The 21,345-nt window shown below is 44.0% G+C and overlaps 1 protein-coding gene and 1 pseudogene across 1 annotated transcript in view; one reads left to right on the forward strand and one right to left on the reverse strand.

Annotated features, from left to right (window-relative positions):
- Positions 1-21,345, reverse strand: part of LOC124775225 (diuretic hormone 45) — a 103,908-nt gene that overhangs the window by 47,270 nt on the left and 35,293 nt on the right. The window lies entirely within an intron of this gene.
- LOC124778563 lies at positions 14,486-14,603 on the forward strand (annotated as a pseudogene).

Raw genomic sequence — 21,345 nt, forward strand, 5'->3', positions numbered from 1 at the left:
GCGGTACAGCAGTGAGCTCAGTAATATGGAAGGGAAAATGGTTTACAAACGAAAAAAGACTGACGTTCAACAGGCTTGTCCCTTGTGTTACCCTTCATCACTACTAAAAAAACCATCTTATGGCATTGTTGGCCGGGAGGCTCCATTCGGGGGAGTTCGGCCGCCGTATTGCAAGTCCTTTTTAGGTGACGCTACATCGGCGACTTGCGAGTCAATGATGATGAAAGACACACAACACCCACAGTCCCCTGCCGGAAATCGAAACCGGGCCTCCTGCGTGGTAGGCGGTAACGCTACCGCTACGCTACAGCGACGGACTTCATCACTACTTTCTAACAGAGATTCTTCTCGTGATACATATAAACCGAAACTGGCCGTTCTTAAATTCACACTTTTTTAAAAAAAGTTTATCAATGGTGTGAAGTGGGCTTCTTCCGCGAAGTATGGCTCCTTCCTGGGTTCTGGGGGCACCCCCTCCCCCCCCCCCAATTACTCTTCCTATATCGGGAAAGTATAAACAATGATGTCTTCTATTCTAAATATAGCGCAATGTTCCATGTTCCTTAGGAAGAAAATAACGGTAAAAACCTTAAATAAACCAGACATAATAAAATTTGCAGCAAGTAGTAGGGAGCCCACAGTATTCTTATTATTTTCAATCGTTTCTCATACCAAATTTCGAATTTACCTATTCACATTTTCTTAGTGATTTATTCAAATACATTTAAGTCAATATATTTTATTATTTTCTGTCATTGTTTGCTTGAAACTCTCACCTTACTATTAATAAATGGCACATGCCATTCACGATTTTCCTTTTTTTGCCTTCTTCATCAGTACAACATACTTTTCTGTTTGGATGAATACTTTTCTTTAGGTAATTTCATATTTTCTCTATTTACATATAGCCTTCATTTTCTATGCTACTGAACGTGTTACTTAATTTAATCTGGAATGGTTTCCTCATCTTCAATAAATTCTCTTAATCTGAATTTGTGACGTCCCGCCTAATGAATACTTTACTTTCTGGCTTCGTAGCTAGTTTTAGTCATCAGTGCAAGTGTCTATGGGCACTTGAAGTACCGCTCATACACTGAGTGACACAAGTCATGGGATACTCCTAATATATCGGATCTCCTTTTGCTCGGGGTAGTGCAGCAATTCTATGTGGCCTGGACTCAACAAGTCGTTGGAAGTCCCAGGTGGAAATATTGAGTCATGCTACCGTCCATAATTGTGAAAGTGTTGACGGTGCAGGATTCTGTGCAGTCACTGACCTCTCGATTATGTCCCATGTGTGTTCGATGGGATTCATGTTGGGCGATCCGGGGTGCCAAATCATTCGCTCGAATTGTCCAGACTGTGACATAGCGAATTATCATCCATAAAAATTCCATCGTTGTTTTGGGACGTTAAGTCTATAAATGGTTGCAAATGGTCTCCCAGTAGCAGAACATGAACATTTCCTGTCAAGGATCGGTTCAGTGGGGCTTAGAAGACCCAGTATATAGTAAACACAGCCCACACCATTGTGGAGCGAAGTGCTACCAGCTTGCACAGTGCCTTGTTGACAAGCTGGGTCCATCACTTCGTGGAGTCTGTGGCACTTTCGAACCCACCGTCAGCTCTTAGCAACTGAAATCGGGACTCATTTGACCAGGCCAAGGTTTTGCAGTCATCTAGGGTCGAACTGATGTGGTCACGAGCCCAGGAGAGACGCTGCAGTCAATGTCGCTGTGTTAGCAAAGGCACTGACGTCGCTCGTCTGCTGCCACAGCCCATTAACACCAAATTTCGCCTCACTATCCTAACGCTTTCTCCGTATGTCCCCCATTGATTTCTGAGGTTATTTTACGCAGTGTTGCTCGTCTGTTAGCGCTGACAGCTCTGCGTAAACGCCGCTGCTCTCGGTCGTTAAGTGAAGGCCGACGGCCACTGCGTTGTCGGTGGTGAGAGGTAATGCCTGAAATTTGGTTTTCTCTGCACACTTTTCACACTGTGGATCTTGTAATATTGAATTCCCAAACGATTTCTCAAATGGTATGTCCCGTGCTACTCGCTGCAACTGCTATTCCGCGTTCAAAGCCTATTAATTCCCGTAGGGTGGCCATAATCACGGCGGAAAGCTCTTCACATAAATCACCAGAGTTCTAATGACAGTTCTGCCAATGGACTGCCCTTTTTACTTCGTGTACGCGATACTGCGACCATTTGTATATGTACATATCGCTGTCACAGGACTTTTGTCACTTCATTGTAGCTTCGTAGCTAGTTTTAGTCTGCATTTTAGGTGTATATGAGCACTTGAAGTACAGCATATAGTATGGTATTCTACTGGACAGTAAAATTGCAGCAAATGGTGCAAATGGTTCAAATGGCTCTGAGCACTATGGGACTTAACATCTGTGGTCATCAGTCCCCTAGAATTTAGAACTATTTAAACCTACCTAACCTAAGGACATCACACACATCCGTGCCCGAGGCAGGATTCGAACCTGTGACCGTAGCGGTCACACGGTTCCAGACTGAACTGCCTAGAACCGCACGGCCACACCGGCCGGCAAAATTGCAGCACCAGGAAGAATTTGAAACTACGGAATTTGAATTAGTGTGCATATAAAGTATAATACAAGGACTACCTTAATAAATTTGTAGGTGATTTCTAGATATACAGGGTGGGAAATTTAGTAACACATGCGTGCCACTTCTGGCAGCAACTTAGCAGTAATACGGCTGGTGATCGAGTCGAACTTGGATGATATGGATACGTTATTCCACGCTGATTCAACTCTGTGCAACAGTTCATCAGCCGTAGTGACTGGGCAGTGGCGGCGTGTTGGTCTCTCAGCAGCAAATGGCCGGATGTCTTCAGTGGGTGGGAGATGTGGAGAACTTGCCGGCCAGGGCGACAGTCGAACACCCTCTGCATCAAGGCGGGTCAGGACAGCAAGGGCAATATGTGAGCTAGCGTTATCTTGTTGAAATATAAGGTCATGGAGGCCTGGAAGATAGGACAGAGCCACCATCCTTAACAAGTCAGAAAAATAACAACTGCTGTCCAGATTACCAGCTATGCGAACTAGAGGTTGTATACCCAATGGCAACCCAAAGAGTCATACTTGTCATGGGCCTGTGTGAACGATTATGAAGGCAATGTGGAAACATTGCCTTGGAGCCTCCACACATGGATACATTCATCCCAATCCTGGTACACAGAATCACGATTTCTCTGAAAAGACGACTTTATCATACCCCGAGACGACAGTTATCACTGGGTGAACCACACACAGCGTGCCTCTCTGCTTTTGCATCAAAGTATTATACATCGACGATAATCGACACCACACCAAGGGCGTCAGAGTTGGCAGCAGAATTGCAAAAATTCAAATGGTTCAAATGGTTCTGAGCACTATGCGACTTAACTTCTGAGGTCATAAGTCGCCTAGAACTTAGAACTAATTAAACCTAACTAACTTAAGGACATCACACACATCCATGCCCGAGGCAGGATTCGAACCTGCGACCGTAGCGGTCGCTCGGCTCCAGACTGTAGCGCCCAGAACCGCACGGCCACTCCGGCCGGCGCAGAATTGCAAGTCTCCGTCAGATGCTGACAGTAGTCACAGGGAACTGGCGGACCCAATGGGGCGCATGTGCTGGGCCGCGCCTCCAGCGGCTCCCTACCAACAGCGCCCTCCGCTGCTGCGATACAGGATGGCCAGCGGCAGCCAGACACCCCACTCGCGCTCGGATCCGCTTCACAATGCAGACGCCGCCTAGTCGTGGCTCTGACAATATCGTTCGTGCTTAGTTTACAGCGTCGCAGCCTTGCTAACATTGTGACTGGTGGGCTCTGTTTCGTGCTGCATTATTTGTAGATTAGATTAGTTTTTCGTTCCATAGATCCGTGCTGAGGAGATCCTCGTGGATATGGAACATGTCATTTTTTTTACAGTACTAATAGTATGAATATATACAATACATCATTTTTGAAGCTGAAATAATAATACTAATAGTATGAGATATACATCATTTGTTTCTATTAAAATATTCGTCAATGGAGTAGAAGGAGTTGGCCACTAGTAAGTCTTTCAGGCTTCTTTTAAACTGATCTTTATTTGTAACTAAATATTTTATGTTTGCTGGCAAATTATTGAAGATGAGTGTTCCTGAGTAGTGGACCCCTTTTTGAACTAAAGCAAGTGCTTTTAAGTCCTTGTGCAGATCATTTTGTTTCCTGGTATTGTATGTATGAACTGAGCTGTTTGTTGGAAAAACACATATATTATTTAGGACAAATTTCATTAAGGAGTAAATATACTGAGAGGCAGTAGTTAGTATACCCAGTTCTTTGAAGAGGGTTCTACAGGACGTCCCTGAATTTACTCCACAAATAATATGTATTACACGCTTGTGGACTCTGAAAACTTGTTTGAATTGAAGAGTTACCCCAAAATATTTTGCCGGCCGGTGTGTCCGAGCGGTTCTTGGCGCTAATGTCTGGAACCGCGCGACCGCTACGGTTGCAGGTTCGAATCCTGCCTCGGGGATGGCTGTGTGTGATGTCCTTAGGTTAGTTAGGTTTAAGTAGTTCTAAGTTCTAGGGGACTGATGACCTCAGAAGTTAAGTCCCATAGTGCTCAGAGCCATATTATACCATATGGAATGAAAGTAGGCAAAGTATGCAACCTTTTTCATTTTTATGTCGCCTATGTCTGCTAACACTCGAATTGCAAATACAGATTTGTTAAGGCGTTTCTGCAGTTTCTGTGGTGTGCTCCTCCCAATTGAATTTATTATCAAGTTGTAATCCCAGGAATTTGAGACTGTCAACCTCTTCTATCTGCTCTTCTTCATACTTTATGCATATGCTGGGTGAAAACCACTTACAGGTTCCGAATTGCATATAATGTGTCTTTTCGAAGTTTAATGTCAGTGAGTTGGCTTTAAACCATTTATTAATATCCATGAAAATATCATTAGCAGATCTTTCTAGAACTACACTCGATATACTATTTATTGCAATACTTGTGTCATCTGCAAACAAAACTAACTCTGCTTCTGGCAGTGTAACTGATGAGAGATCATTAATGTAATCAAGAAAAAGCAATGGCCCTAAGGTGGATCTTTGTGGGACACCACATGTAATCTTGTGGGACACCACATGTAGTGAGTCTATCTACACTTGGAGGACGACAAGTTAACTAAATCTTCTGTTTACTTTTTTCAATTGTTCGCTAATCATTTCTGCTCCCGTCCAGCTTCCCTACGTCGACAGATGCCGCACCATTCTGTTGTCTACCTCTTCTTACCGTACACAACGAAGCCGTACACAACATGTGCACTCCTGCACGGCCGAGTGAACAGTGTGCCTGTCCTCTCGGGCGCTGGTCGGTGGGGATCAGTATGGCCCTTCTGAACACATCGACTTCGTATTCGTATGACAACTGTGGCCGAAGACTTCCGACATAAGAAGTCAGCCTCATTTTGCCAACGATCTTGTCAAAGAGGGCGGAGGAGCGGACAGAGGTTTAGGGCACTCTTTTGTCCTTGGGGCGACAAACTACCCCTAAAGGCGGAAGAATTAGCAATGATCAGCGGCATGAGGGTGCAGAAGGCAATGGAAACCACTGCGTTAAAGACACGTAACATGTATCCATAGGACATTTGGCCTGGAATTGAAAAAGTGTCATGATGATCTCTCCATTGGCAAAAGATTCCGGAATACTCCCTCATTCTGATCTCCGGGAGGGGACTACCAAAGGAGGTGACCATGAGAAAAAGACTGAATAACCAACGAGAGGGTAGCGTTCTACGAGTCGGGGCATGGAATGTCAGAAGCTTGAATGTGGTAGGGAGGCTAGAAAATCTGAAAAGGGAAATGCAAAGGCTCAGTCTAGATATAGTAGGGGTCAGTGAAGTGAAATGGAAAGAAGACAAGGATTTCTGGTCAGATGAGTATAGTGTAATATCAGCAGCAGCGAAAATGGCACAGCCGCGCGGGATTAGCCGAGCGGTCTACGGCGCTGCAGTCGTGGACTGTGCGGCTGGTCCCAGCGGAGATTCGAGTCCTCCCTCGGGAATGGGAGTGTGTGTTTATCCTTAGGATAATTTAGATTAAGTAGTGTGTAAGCGTAGGGACTGATCACCTTAGCAGTTAAGTCCCATAAGATTTCACACACATTTGAACACTTCTAGAAAATGGTACATCGGGAGTAGGATTCGTTACGAAGAGGAAGATAGGGTAGGGAGTGGGTTACTGTGAACAGGTCTGTAATAGGCTTATTCTTATAAGAATCGACAGCAAACCTACACCGACAGCGATAGTTCAGGTATACATGTCGACGTCGCAAGCTGAACATGAAGAGATGGAGAAACTATATGAGGATATTGAAAGGGTAATACAATATGTAAAGGGAGATGAAAACCGAATAGTCACGGTGAACTGGAATGCAGCCGTAGGGAAAGCAGTAGAAGAAAAGGTTACAGGAGAATTATGGGTTCGGGCAAGGAATGAGAAGAGAAAACCTAACTGAGTTCTGTAATAAACCTCAGCTAGTAATAGCAAAAACTCTGTTCAACAATCACAAGAGGAGGGGGTATACTTGGAAAAGGCCTGGTGATAAGGGAAGATTTCAGTTAGATTATATCATGGTCAGATAGAGATTCCGAATTCAGATTCTGCATTGTAAGGCGTACCCAGGAGCAGATATAGACTCAGATCATAATGTAGTAGTGATGAAGAGTAGGCTGAAGTTTAAGAGATTAGTCAGGAAGAACCTATTCGCAAAGAAGTGGGATACGGAAGTCCTAAGGAATGACAATATACGCGTGAAGTTCTCTAAAGTTGAAGATACAGCAATGAAAAATAATCCAGTAGGCAGTACAGTTGAAGAGGGCACTCACAGAAGCTGGAAAGAAAAACATGGGTACAAAATAGGTAACTGCAAGTATACCATAGATAACAGAGGGAATGCATCAGCTGATAGATGAAGAAAGGAATTACAAAAATGTTCAGAGAAATTCAGGAATACAGAAGTGCGAGTCGCATAAGAATGAAATAAACAGGAAGTGCAGGGAAGCTAAGACGAAATGGCTGCATGAAAAATGGGAAGAAATCGAAAAAGGAATGATAGTCGGAAGGACTGACTCAGCATTTAGGAAAGTCAAAACAACCTTCGGTGAAATTAAAAGCAAGGGTAGTAACATTAAGAGTGCAACTGGAATTCCATTGTTAAACGCAGAGGAGAGAGTCCATAGGTGGAAAGAGTACATTGAAGGCCTCTATGAGGGGGGAGATTTGTCTGGTGTGATAGACGAAGAAATAGGAGTCGATTTAGAAGAGATAGGGGATCCAGTATTAGAATCAGTATTTAGGAGACCTTTGGAGGACTTAAGATCAAATAAGGTAGAAGGGATCGATAACATTCCATCAGAATTTTTAAAATTGTTAGGAGAAGTGGCAACGAAACGACTAATCACGTATTCACGTGTAGCATGTAGGGGCTGGTAATATGCCCTCTGATTTTTGGAAAATTATTATCCACAAAATTCCGTAGACTACAAGAGCTGACAAATGCGAGAATTATCGCGCAATCAGCTTAACAGCTCATGCAGCAAAGTCGCTGACAAGAATAATATGTAGAAGAATGGAAAAGAGAATTGAGGATGTGTTAGATGACGATCAGTGTGACTTTAGGAAAGGCAAAGGCATCAGAGGGGCAATTCTGACGTTGCGGTTGATATTGAAGCAAGACTAAAGAAAAATCAAGACACGTTCATAGAATTTGACGACCTAGGAAAAGGTTTTGCCAAAGTAAAATGGTGCAAGATTTTGGAAATTCTGAGAAAAGTAGGGGTAAGCTGTAGGGAAAGACGGGTAATATACAATATGTACAAGAACGAAATGGGAATAATAAGAGTGGACGACCAGGAACGAAATGCTCGGATTAAAAAGGTTCTGAGACAGGGATGTAGTCTTTTGCTCCTACTGTTGAATCTGTACATCGAAGAAGCAATGATAGAAATAAAAGAAAGCTTCAGGAGTGGAATTAAATTCAAGGTGAAAGGGTAACAATGATACGATTCGCTAATGACATTGCTATCCTGAATGAAAGTGAAGAAGAATTACATGATCTGCTGAACGGAATGGACAGTTTAATGAGTACAGATTATGGATTGAGAGTAAATCGAAGAAAGACGAAAGTAATGAGAAGTAGCAGAAATGAGAACAGCGAGAAACTTAACATCAGGATTGATGCTCACAAAGCAGATGAAGTTAAGGAATTCTGCTACCTATGCAGCAAAATAAACAATGACGGACGGAGCAAGAGGGACACCAAAAGTAGACCAGCATTGGAAAAAAGGGCACTGCTGGCTAAGAGAAGTCTACTAGTATCAAACATAGGCCTTAGTTTGAGGAAGAAATTTTTAAGAATATACGTTTTGTAGTACAACTTTGTATGGTAGTGAAACATAGACCGTGGGAAAACCGGAACAGAAGAGAATCGAGGCATTTGAGATGTGGTGCATCAAACGAATGATTAAAATTAGGTGGACTGATAAGGCAAGAAATGAGGAAGTTCTGCGCAGAATCGGAGATGAAATGAATCTGTGGAAAACACTGAAAAGAAGAAGGGACAGGATGATAGGACATCTATTAAGATGTGAGGGACTGACTTCCATGGTACTAGAGGGAACTGTAGAGGGCAAAAACTGAAGAGGACGACAGAGATTGGAATACATCCAGCAGATAATTGAGGACGTAAGTTGCAACTGCTTCTCTGAGATGAAGAGGTTGGCACAGGAGAGAAATTCGTGGAGGGCCCCATCAAACCAGTCATAAGACTGATGACTCAAAAAAAATGACTATTGTGGTTCCAGACCAAAGCGATCAGAAACATCGGGGAACGATAAGTCGCAGTCCCGACACGTCACGGCCACTATGCTGCCGCTGGTAGACGCTTCTACTTCTTACACAAGGTGTAAGACGATCTTCTTACTAACGACAACATTGACATGCGATTTCACAATGGCTAACCCGTTGTGTATAGAACGGGCTATTACGCTGAAATGCTAATTATGTCGATATCCAGGCGTACTATACACTTTATACCAAATTTGAAGTTTTTTGCATGCCATGTTCATGTTGCTGCGTTTTTAATAGCCGGCAGCATAAATTCTCTAAGTAATATAACCCTTACGAGTATAAATTGACGTTTTTTCGAGGAAAATTAAACATGATTGTAAATATAATCTAAACAAGAACCACGCTTTTGTATGAAGGCAACAAACATCAGTCTGACTCTAGATAGTTTATTAAAACTGTGGTGTCACCGCCAGACAACACACTTGCTAGGTGGTAGATTAAATCGGCTGCGGTCCATTTAGTACATGTCGGACCCGCGTGTCGCCACTGTGTGATCGCAGACCTAGCGCCACCACAAGGCAGGTCTCGTGATACTAACAAGCACTCGCCCCAGTTGTACGGACGACCTAGCTAGCGACTAGATGTACGAAGCCTTTCTCTCTCATTAGCCGAGAGACAGAATAGCCTTCAGCTAAGTTAATGGCTACGTACTAGCAAGGCGCCATTAGCCTTACAGTGATTGTAATTAAAGTCTCCTGTATATAGTCAAGAGCGATGTACCACAATGATTGATTAAAGATAAGTATTAATCCAGCTACGTACTTTTCTTCATAGCATTAATTACGTAGCCTGTTCCAGTACTTCACGCCTGTCTGCGTTAGTCTAGCGTGCATTTTCAGCCATCTCGATCTACAAGGTGTTGGCCCAGCTGCCGACACATCACATGGCGACGATTTAAAGAGGTTCTTTCTGATTGCTTACATTTACTTGTGTCATGGCTTCGCCAGATGTACTGTCCGAATTTTATCGCTTGCAGAATCAGCAGACGCAGGCGTTATTGGATGCCCTTGGACAGCTCGTCCAGGGTCAACGTGCCATTCAAACCGATGCGGCCGCCGCCGCTTCACCGGTACCGCAGCCACAACCTGCCGTTGCACCACCATTTCGAAGTTTTGATGAAACCCACGAGACTTGGCGGGAATGGTCCCGCCAGTTTGCCTTCCACCTCGCCGCCTACAGAATTCAAGGTAATGAGTGGCAGCCGTTTTTGCTTTCTTGTGTCGGTGTGTCCACCTACCGTGTGATAGTGAAATTGTTTCCCCGACGCGACGTAGCAACTCTGTCCTACGAGGAAATTTTGTCTGCTTTAGATGCCTATTTCAAAGAAACAGTTAATGTGGTTGCAAAACGGTATACATTTTTTCGTACAAAACGTACGGCCGGTCAAACTAATAGGGAGTGGGTAGCGACATTGCAAGGACTTACTAGGGACTGTGCCTTTGACTGTGACTGTGGTCTTTCTTATTCAGATACAATGGTCCGTGATGCAATTGCACAGAACGTTTCTGATGTTCGCATACGGGAGCAAATTTTGAAACTAGTTAATCCCCCCCTTCAACAAGTGATAGACATACTGGATAGACAAGACACACTTGACTGTGCTCAGGAATCTTTTGAAACTTCGCCAGCAGTGTGTAACATTAACCGGCCCGCCGGGCGAGCTGCGCGGCCCGGTCAACTGCCATCGCACAAACAAACGCAGCTGCCGCCGCGCTCTAAACCAGGTGTGCCGCGCCAGCCCACAAATGCAGTGAAATCATGCCCGCGGTGTGCTACTAGACATTCGCGTGAACATTGCCCGTCACGCCAAGCTATTTGCTTTTTCTGTAATAGGAAAGGACATGTTCAAAGTGTTTGCCAGAAAAAGCTCCGATCAGACAATCACAATCATTCCAGGCCCTTTGCTTCGCGCCGGAATCGAACCAAGGACACTCGGGATCGTGGACCTTCGCCCATGGACATTCATGTAGTTAATTCCGATTCGTCCAGTGCCACTTTCTCTAACAGTGACTGTGTTCGTCCCACAAAAACTGTGCGTCGACGTCGCCGGAAATCACGTCAATTAGCAAGTGATTCTGTACCAGTGTCTATTCAACTTGCACAAAACAGTCGCTCTTGTCGTCAGCAGGACAATAAACTTTTTGTGGACTTAGACTTTGAAGGCAAAGTGATACCATTCCAGCTCGATACCGGAGCTGCAGTTTCATTGCTCAATCACGACACGTACAAACAACTGGGCGCACCTCCGTTGCGTGCCGCAAATGTTCAGTTAAAACGTTATTCCGGACAGACAATTCCTGTGTTAGGACAGTGCACTCTTTTTGCAACATTTAAAGGACAAACAAAACTTGTGTCGTTTTACGTTCTTCGTTCTTCTACTGCAGTGAACTTGTTTGGTTTAGATTTGTTTCAGTTGTTTAACATGTCTATTGTAAATCAGGTGCTATCAGTGAATCAAACTGTACCTACGGACAGTGTTTCTAGAGTATGTGAAGAATTTGCAGACATTATTGCACCGGGCTTAGGTTGCGCTAAAAACTGTGAAGCACAATTGGAACTGAAGGTCAACGCGCAACCGAACTTTTTCAGAGCGCGCAATGTTCCTCACGCATTGCGTCGTGAGGTCGCAAGAACATTCCACGATTTAGAATCACAAGGTGTGAGTGAATGTGCGCAATGCCTCTTCTCTTTCAGCTCCGCTTCATCGCTTACGCCGTGCAGGTGTTCTGTTTCTCTGGACGACAGAATGCGAACGCGCCTTTCGCCAGTTGAAATCGACGTTGCTTTCTAATACTTGCCTCACGCCCTTCGATCCCCAGAAACCCCTTTTGTTGATGGTAGATGCATCGGATTTCGGGATCGGTGCTGTGCTTGCGCACAAAGTTGGCTCCCATGATCGCCCTATTGCCTTTGCGTCAAAATTGCTCTCATCTGCGCAAAGAAATTATTCCCAGATAGAGAAAGAAGCTTTGGCTCTCGTGTTTGGTGTTACTAAGTTCCATGATTTCTTGTATGGTCGTCCCTTTACCATCATCACAGACCACAAACCTTTGACATCGCTTTTTCATCCGACCAAGCCTGTACCTCCGCGTACAGCGCAGAAATTCATTCGCTGGTCTATTTTCCTCTCGCAGTACCACTACGATATCTTGTACCGGTCCACTGCTAAGCACGGAAACGCCGATGCGTTGTCCCGTTTGCCTGTTGCTGAGGATAAAGCATTCGATTCTTCCGAACTTGCTTGCATGTTCATTGATTCGGAAACTGATGACGTGGTCGAATCGTTTCCGATTGATTTTCGTCGTGTAGCTACAGCCACAGCTGCTGACCCTGTCCTTGCTACTGTTTTGCGTTTTGTTGCTACGCAATGGCCTTTGTCAAAGTCTCGGATCGAGGATCCGTTGGTTCGCCGATTTTTTGCTCACAGGGAGAGACTTTTTGTTCGACGTGGTGTTTTGTTGTTGCGTTCTGATAATGATCAGTCCCGCGTCGTGGTCCCACGTTCGTTACAGTCCTCTGTTTTACGGCTTCTTCACCAAGGACATTGGGGTATAGTGCGAACGAAACAACTTGCTCGTCTGCACTGTACTTGGTTCGGAATCGATGCTGCGATTACGAATATGTGTTCTTCTTGCATGGCGTGTGCCGAACACCAATCCGCACTGCCGCGGAAAATCTTTGCATGGCCAAAAGCCACTTCCCCTTGGCAACGCTTGCACATTGATTTTGCTGGTCCATTCTGGAATGCTCGGTGGTTGGTTCTGGTCGACGCCTTCAGTAATTTTCCTTTTGTTGTCCGGATGTCTTCCACGACGTCCTCCGCCACCATCGAAGCGTTGTCTGCTATCTTTTGCATTGAAGGTCTTCCGCAGACTATTGTTTCCGACAATGGCCCACAATTCATGTCCGCAGAATTTCAGTCATTCTGCCAGGCCAATGGTATTCAACATCTGACATCCGCGCCGTTTTCGCCTCAGTCAAACGGTGCCGCTGAACGATTGGTCCGGACTTTCAAGTCACAGATGTTGAAGTTGAAAGAGTCGCATTCTCGGGAGGACGCATTGTTGCTCTTTTCGTCTTCGTATCGCTCTCAGCCCCGAGATGGTCGCTCGCCGGCTGAGTTGCTCCATGGTCGTCCTCATCGAACCTTGATGTCTTTGCTGCATCCGCCGCATCAGGTTCCTTTGCAGCGGCAGACTCCTGCTTTTGTTCCTGGCGACGTTGTATTTTATCGCAACTATCGAGGTTCACGGCGTTGGCTCGCAGGGCGCATTCTTCGCTGCCTCGGCCGCGCGATGTATTTGGTTTTGGGGGCCTCTGGTGAGGTGCGTCGGCATCTCAATCAGCTGCGCCTCTGTCGTCGCACGGGATCTGCCGCTCCCCGTCTGCTTTCAGCGACGGTGCCGTCCGGTCAGCGCTCTGGGAACCCATCTACTGGCTCGCCTCATCCCCAGGTGTTACCGACGATGCCTTCCATTTTGCCCCATGGCGACGCGCCGCCGCAGCAGCCGCCGCCGCCGCCGCCGCCGCCGCCGCCGCAGCCGCCGGTACTCCGGCCGGCGCCGCCCGCATTCGACGCTTCGCTGCAGCCGCCAAGCGCCTCCCAGGGTCACGCGCCGCCGATCGCTTCCCGTGACCAGCTGTCCTCCGCCATGGAACTCCCGCCCGCTCCGGACCACATGACGTCATCGCGCGTCGGCTACCCCGACGCAATGGAGGTCGACCCTTCGGCCTCTCCTGTCTCTTTACAGGCGCATACACCGCATGTTGACGTGCACCCTGGACTAGGTTTTCAGGCGTTTCCTAGCTCCCCTCGGACCGAATGGCCGGGTGCGGGTGGCACCGCCTCGCCTGTTGTTAGGCTCCCCACCTCATCGCATACGTCAACATGGGGTCCTCCCCACGGCGGGCGGAAGCCTTATCTCACGACCGTTCGCCGATTTGCGGGGGAGGAATGTGGTGTCACCGCCAGACACCACACTTGCTAGGTGGTAGATTAAATCGGCCGCGGTCCGTTTAGTACATGTCGGACCCGCGTGTCGCCACTGTGTGATCGCAGACCTAGCGCCACCACAAGGCAGGTCTCGTGATACGAACAAGCACTCGCCCCAGTTGTACGGACGACCTAGCTAGCGACTAGATGTACGAAGCCTTTCTCTCTCATTAGCCGAGAGACAGAATAGCCTTCAGCTAAGTTAATGGCTACGAACTAGCAAGGCGCCATTAGCCTTACAGTGATTGTAATTAAAGTCTCCTATGTATAGTCAAGAGCGATGTACCACAATGATTGATTAAAGATAAGTATTAATCCAGCTACGTACTTTTCTTCATAGCATTAATTATGTAGCCTGTTCCAGTACTTCACGCCCATCTGCGTTAGTCTAGCGTGCATTTTCAGCCATCTCGATCTACAAGGCGTTGGCCCAGCTGCCGACACATCAAAAACCACGACCAGTTCCACACCGGTTTAGGCGCACCCTCAGCTGATCTAAACAGGGACCAAAAAGGAAGTATTTTACAATTTTTTCTTTTTTACACAGGCTTAATGGTTACTGCGCCAACGGCCTTGCCGCAGTGGTAACACGGGTTCCCGTCAGATCACCGAAGTTAAGCGCTGTCGGGCTGGGCTAGCACTTGGGTGGGTGACCATCCGGTCTGCCGAGCGCTGTTGGCAAGCGGTCTCCACTCAGCCCTTGTGAGGCAAACTGAGGAGCTACTTGATAATAGCGGCTCCCGTCTCGTAAAGTGACATACGGCCTGGAGAGCGTTCTGCTGACCACATGCCCCTCCAAATCCGCATCCAGTGACGTCTATGGTGTGAGGATGACACGGCAGCCGGTCTCTTGTTTGGTTGTAGGAAATCAAAGAAAACCGCATCTGGCGACACTGTCTCTGGCGAGCCGCATGAATTTGCAGGCGCGACGACTTGATTGGCTAACTTCAATGCTAATTAACTCGAAAACAGCGTAACGTATCGAATTCTTTTCCTTCCAATTATTTCTTAGCACAGCCTACCCTGTAACTCCCTTATAAGCTTTTCAGACTGTTTCTGACCATCCTGTATGTGAGAGGAAGCGATTCATTGGTTTATTTTTCTAGGAATATACACTGTCGCAACTTTAATAATAAACCAAGTGATGCTCTGAGGTGAAAAGTTTGGCACAAAATAGTAATATCTGACAGATCGCATCAGACCAGCCAGAAGACTGACGACTAAAAACGACAATGTGACTGAAACAATTAAAAAATCAACTGTGATGGATAATTTAAAGTCTTGACTAATGTTTATTATGTTAGTCATACCGTGGTTCCAAAATCAAGGTGCATGGCATCTGTTCGTGCCTAAAGGAAGGACACAAAATTTTGTCAGACAATACGTTCACATATTATTTGGAAGTAAAGTACAGTTTGTGATCGAAAGTATCCGGACACCTGGTTGAAAATGACTTACAAGTTCGTGTGGCGCCCTCCATCGGTAATGCTGGAATTCAGTACGGTGTTGGCCCACCCTTAACCTTGATGACAGATTCTACTATCGCAGGCATACGTTCTATCAGGTGCTGGAAGGTTTCTTGGGGAATGGCAGCCGGAGTGCTGCACTGAGGGAAGCTATCGATGTCGGTCGGTGAGGCCTGGCACGAACTGGGCGTTCCGAAACATCCCAAAGCTGTTCTATTGGATTCAGGTTAGGACTTTGTGCAGGCCAGTCCATTACAGGGATGTTACTGTTGTGTAACCATTCCGCCACAGGCCGTGCATTATGAACAGGTGTTCGATCGTGTTGAAAGATGCAGTCGCCATCCCCGAATTGCTCTTCAACAGTGGGAAGCAAGAAGGTGCTTAAATCATCAATGTAGACCTGTGCTGTGATAGTGCCACGCAAAACAACAAGGGGTGCAAGCCCCCTCCATGAAAAACATGGCAACACCATAACACCACCGCCTCCGAATTTTACTGTTGGCACTACACATGCTGGCAGATTACGTTCACCGGGCATTTGCCATATTGCCAACGGATCGCCACATTGTGTACCGTGATTCGTCACTCCACACAACTATTTTCCACTGTTCAATCGTCCAACGTTTAAGCTCCTTACACCAAGCGAGGCGACGTTTGGCATTTATTGGCATGATGTGTGGCTTATGAGCAGCCGCTCGACCATGAATTCCAAGTTTCCTCACCTCCCGCCTAACTGTCATAGTACTTGCAGTGGATCCTGAAGCAGTGTGTGACGGTCTGGTTAGATGTCTGCCTATTACACATTTCGACCCTCTTCAACAGTTGGCGGTCTCTGTCAGCCAACAGAATAGGTCGGTTTGTACGCTTTTGTTCTGTACGTGTCCCTTCACGTTTCCACTTCACTATTACATCGGAAACAGTGGACCTAGGAATGTTTAGGAGTGTGGAAATCTCGCGTACAGACGTATGACACAAGTGATACCCAATCACCTGACCTCGTACGACGTCCGTGAGTTACGCGGAGCGCCCCATTCTGTTCTCTCACGATGTCTAATGACTGCTGAGGTCGCTGATATGGTTGGTGGTAGCACAATGCACCTAACATGAAAAAAGTATGTTTTTGGTGATATAAGGATACTTTTGATCACATAGTGTAATACAGTTAAAAAAATATGAATACAGTTAACAAACTCGGGCCCCAAAGTGCACCAGTGCTACGGGCCTCATGCGACTTTTAACCAGCCACGAATGGAACGCAGAAGATGCGTCCTTCTCGCGCACTGCTCAGACAAAATTTGAACCGTACTCATTTGCTTGCGTCCCTTTGAGATTGCGTTCTGGGTAGGGGCGCTCTCCTGCAGAATGCTGCAACTTGCGTTGCGAGCCTTGCAGCCAAAGACTCGACCCGGCCTCCTTCGCTGCTGCCTTTCGACGGCCCATTACCCATGCGCCGCTCTTCTCCGTGCCAAAGAGCAATGCTTTTCAGCGCTTGCGGCGTTTTCAACTTCTCTTATTCTCGTCTCACTGGTTTTCCTCGTCGACTACCCAGGCATTCGGAACCTGACCTCATACACTCTTGTCGTTTCCTGCTGACCGACACGGTCTAGAATTCAGTGCTTCGTATGTTTTTCTGCTTTTGATATGTGTACTGATGAACATTAAGACCCCGGGATTGGTGATTTTTATATATTTTACATTTCATGGAGAGTGGTCTGTAGTATGTGGAAAGAAGTCAAGGATGTGTACTCCATTTAATTTGAGCGTAATGCAGTGAAATGACAATGAAAAGACTGTGTTACAATGCTAATTTTAATTATCAGATACCCTAAAACACTAAATTTCAGAGTTTCTATGAGAAAACTCTTCTATGGGGTACAAGAGGTTACCTAATAGAAAGGTCTTTAATTCAGTCTAAAACTCCATCACATTATCTTCATGATATTTAATGTGGTCTAGCAGGTTCTTGAATACACGATTAGTCGTATAACTGACTCCTTTCTGTACCATTGCTAACCCCTTGAAATCGTTGTTGGTATTTTTGTTCCTAGTTCACTATTCTGTGTGAAAAGAGAAATTGTATATTAGCTGTCAAAATACCCGGTTTTTTGAAGAGGACACTGCAGAATGTTCTAGAGTCAGCAACAGATTTTGTAATACTTATATCCACATACATATGGTGCATGGTGGAAGGTACCTTGCACCACTGTTAATACTGTGTATTTCTCTTGAAAATTATTCTACACTTCATTAGTGGAAGGGAATATGCAAAATATCTAGTTTCTTCGTTTTCAGATCACCTGTTGTGCTGATCAAGCGTACTGAAAGCATAACTGAATTAAGGAACGTGATTAATTCGAGCCAGTAGTTTTTCCAATTAAGTATAGTCTTTTTACAGTCTAAAAATGTGACTCCACTTGCTGCATTTCATTGTCTGAAAAAATTATTCTTATGCCTTGTGGAGAACTGTGAAAAGTACTGAATGCGTGTTTTCAATCTTGTCGGAAATCAATGACAATCTGTTCGCAATGAACCATCTGTTGATGTTTTCGAGTATTCCATCAACTGCCTATTCAGAACAGGGACTGGTGCTACTTTTTACTCTCGTATTTGTATCATCTGCAAAAGAGACTAAATTTGTGTCTACTGAAACTGGAAGAGGGACATATTTACATATATCAGGAACAACACAGGACCCAAAATCGAACATCGTGGTACATCATGCATGATTGTTTCTAATTCTCAGTGCCTATTGTTACATGTTTGACATGGAACTGATACTTATTGCTTTCTGTCATTCATATGAGATAAAAACCATGAACCTTCTGAGCCTTCTGTTCTGTAATGTTTACAATTTTGCATTATGGTATCATGGTGCACACTGTCAAAAGCATTAGCTCGATGGTATTGTGGCAGCACGTCCAAGTGAACGGTGTGCAATTGTGTCATGTTGTCGTGTGGAGGAAACAGATGAAACAGAGGAGTACAGGAAAAGAATGTGCATCGCCTACCTTTTTTCAAAACTTTTGCTGTGTATGCTATGAAATGTACGATTCCGTGTTGTTTAATACTGTTAATCGACCACTGCCATAATATGAATTGTACATGTTCCATAATCCATTTTAGGTTAGACATGCAGGGAAAGAAAGTGCTACTCTGTCTGTCTATAAGGAACAAATGTGCTTAGTCCAGTGTTGTGCGTTCAGTTTTAGATTGCTGGTGGGTTGGTGAACAGCGTTAAAGAAGCAACAGAAAAAAAACAACAGAGAATTTTCCTTTATTGCTTATTTTAGGTACTTGTGAAAACCGTTGCTTCAGTTTGAGCATTTTGTTTATCAGTGCAGGTGTTGTGTGTGATACACTACAGGCTTGATAGTTTACTATCTAAAATAAATAATGAGTACTTCATCTGACGATGAAAGACAGAGATTTTATCATTCTAAGTGTGTTACGAAAAGGCAAGTACGAGGGCGAATGGGTACATTCATAAAGAAATTAAGGGTTCGCTCTCACGAACTAGGAGAAAACTACCGCTGTAAGTAAAGGTGTTTTGAGCAAGCACGTGCTGAAGAAACATCAAATATTGTAAGAAAATTTAACGATGTGGTAGACTGGAATGAACTATCATTGCATGTAACAGGCCTCAGTTTACAGAAGGGGATTAACGAAGAGTGAAGATGAAGTACAGCTTCGAGAGTGTAATTTAACTACAGTGTGAGACTGAAATGTGACAACACTGAGCATGAAATTCCCATATGCAGAAAATCCTTCGTAGCAGTACAAGGAATAACAAAGCGACGATAATTGACAATTCAGAAACTTACGAAGTTGGGCGAGTCTCCTAGCGATGGATAGGGTAAGCATGAAAATAGGCCATGGAAAGTTAAGGAAGAAGTAGGAAATGCAGTTTATGATCACACTGATTCATGTAAGGGTAGATCAAGCCATTTAAGCAATGACTAGGCCAGAAGTTGTATCTCCGAGAGGAACTTTTGGTGAAAAAAATGAAATGTTCCAGGAAAAATAGCCGAACTTTGATATTTCATATGAAACGTGCAGAACAGTCTTCAGCATCAAATTAAATATACCTTTTGGATATCCAAGAAGTGATACATGCTAAACCTGTGACGTGTACACCACTGAAAACAATGTGCTGAATGCAAAATATTGTGAAAATTTAGATGATGACATGAAGACACAAGTATTGAAAAAAATTTGAGGTCACCAGTGACCACAAGGTACACAAAGTCAAAGCTGAAACTTTTATTTTAGAAAGAGAAATGCTCGTTCAAGAATACGAAAGTCTAATGGAATAGAAGCAATCTACATGGACTACCAAAGAAATTTATGCTTACCAAACTTAAGTACTAATGTTGTTTAGTACAAAAGGCACTTGCCTGTTTACTTTTTCAATATTCGTTAGCTTTCAAATGCAGCTTCGGTGTTCTATACTTACAGTGAAAGACTGGAAGAAAAGGGGTCAATGAAGTTATTTCCTTTTTAAATCTGTTTGCGACAAAATTATTGGACAAGAGAGTCAAACTTCTTTAAGTTTTTTATGATTCGTGTTCAGACCAGAACGGTTATTACACTGTCTAGGGGATCTTAGTTATGTTGTGAGTGAATCGAAAGTTTTAGAGGCAGTAAGAGTAACTTACTCTGTTAAATGGCACTCTTATGGAGTGTGACAAGTGAGTGATCTACGCAGAAGCAGTAACAGAAATTGTAATGGACTGAGTATGGTTCATGGTTGCAGGTCGATGTAAACCTAAGTCTTTGATATTATGATGGTCAGTCAAGATACGATTCAAAACTGAGAGTCATTTTTGGAAAAGGAATATTTGAGGAAATGAACATTCCTAACAAGACCCATCAGAGAGAAAATCATAAAAAAACATCCCTGCCTCATTAAACATCGAGAAACTTATGATGGAGACTGGATTCCATTGGTGGTGAGAGTTTCTTAGCAAGAGAGCAAAATTATGGAGTATACCCATCTCCTGCATACAGAGATAATTAAATATTATTTTAGAATATTTTCATAAAATGCTAATAATAACAATAATTATAATTATTATAATAATAGTAATAGTCTTTACAGGTCCTCTGGCAATATCGAAAAAGAAATATCAGCAGCTCCATGTTTTGAAGGTTTATTGTGAATAAGAAGCTAGAGTGTTTTACACAAATCTTCTACACTAAGCTGAGAAGTGCATGTTGGAACAAAGTGAGATTATATTTTATTCTCAGTGCCACATTATCAGATAAATTTAAAAACGACAAATTATCTAACAAGATGTATCTTTATCATTTCAAACAAAGTTTTTCACTAGAAAATATTCTGATACGTAATGTTTAACAAAAAATACAGTTCTATTTGCAATAACTTCCATTCCGCTATATACAGTAGCATGTTTTTCCCTTGTAATGCATAACGTTACTTTAAATATCAGACCAATAAACTACAATTGAAATATTTAAGATGTCAATTTATATTAAATTTAATCCTTGTAACATGTCCTTACATATGACTTAGTATTCATTAATTTTATCCATTAGTACCTATGAAATTCGGTTTTAAACCTTAAAATTGCTCGCCTGAACATTTTGACAATGTGGAAAAGCACGTTTTTGTCCCTACGCTCATCTGGCGATGAACAATTTGCTGGCCCCTGCAATAGGAAGCTGTATTATTTGATGACCGATTTTGTTTTGATATCTACCTTTGGGAGATGATTTACGTTAATTGCATTTGTTAATTATAGATAGTGCAAGTAACTGTGGCAAATTTCAAACAAAGAGACTAAGTAAAGCAATTCCTTTAAGCTGAAATTAAATGAACGAAATAGCTGTACCTGCCGGGAAATTGTAGTTAACCATATAGCGAATGTTCTTATTTCTGTAATATTCATTTGGTTAAGTTTACTGTTAAATTTATGATGATTCTCTTTTAATAAATT

This window comes from Schistocerca piceifrons, chromosome 2, assembly GCF_021461385.2.
Source record: "Schistocerca piceifrons isolate TAMUIC-IGC-003096 chromosome 2, iqSchPice1.1, whole genome shotgun sequence".
Classification (NCBI taxonomy): Eukaryota; Metazoa; Arthropoda; class Insecta; order Orthoptera; family Acrididae; genus Schistocerca; species Schistocerca piceifrons.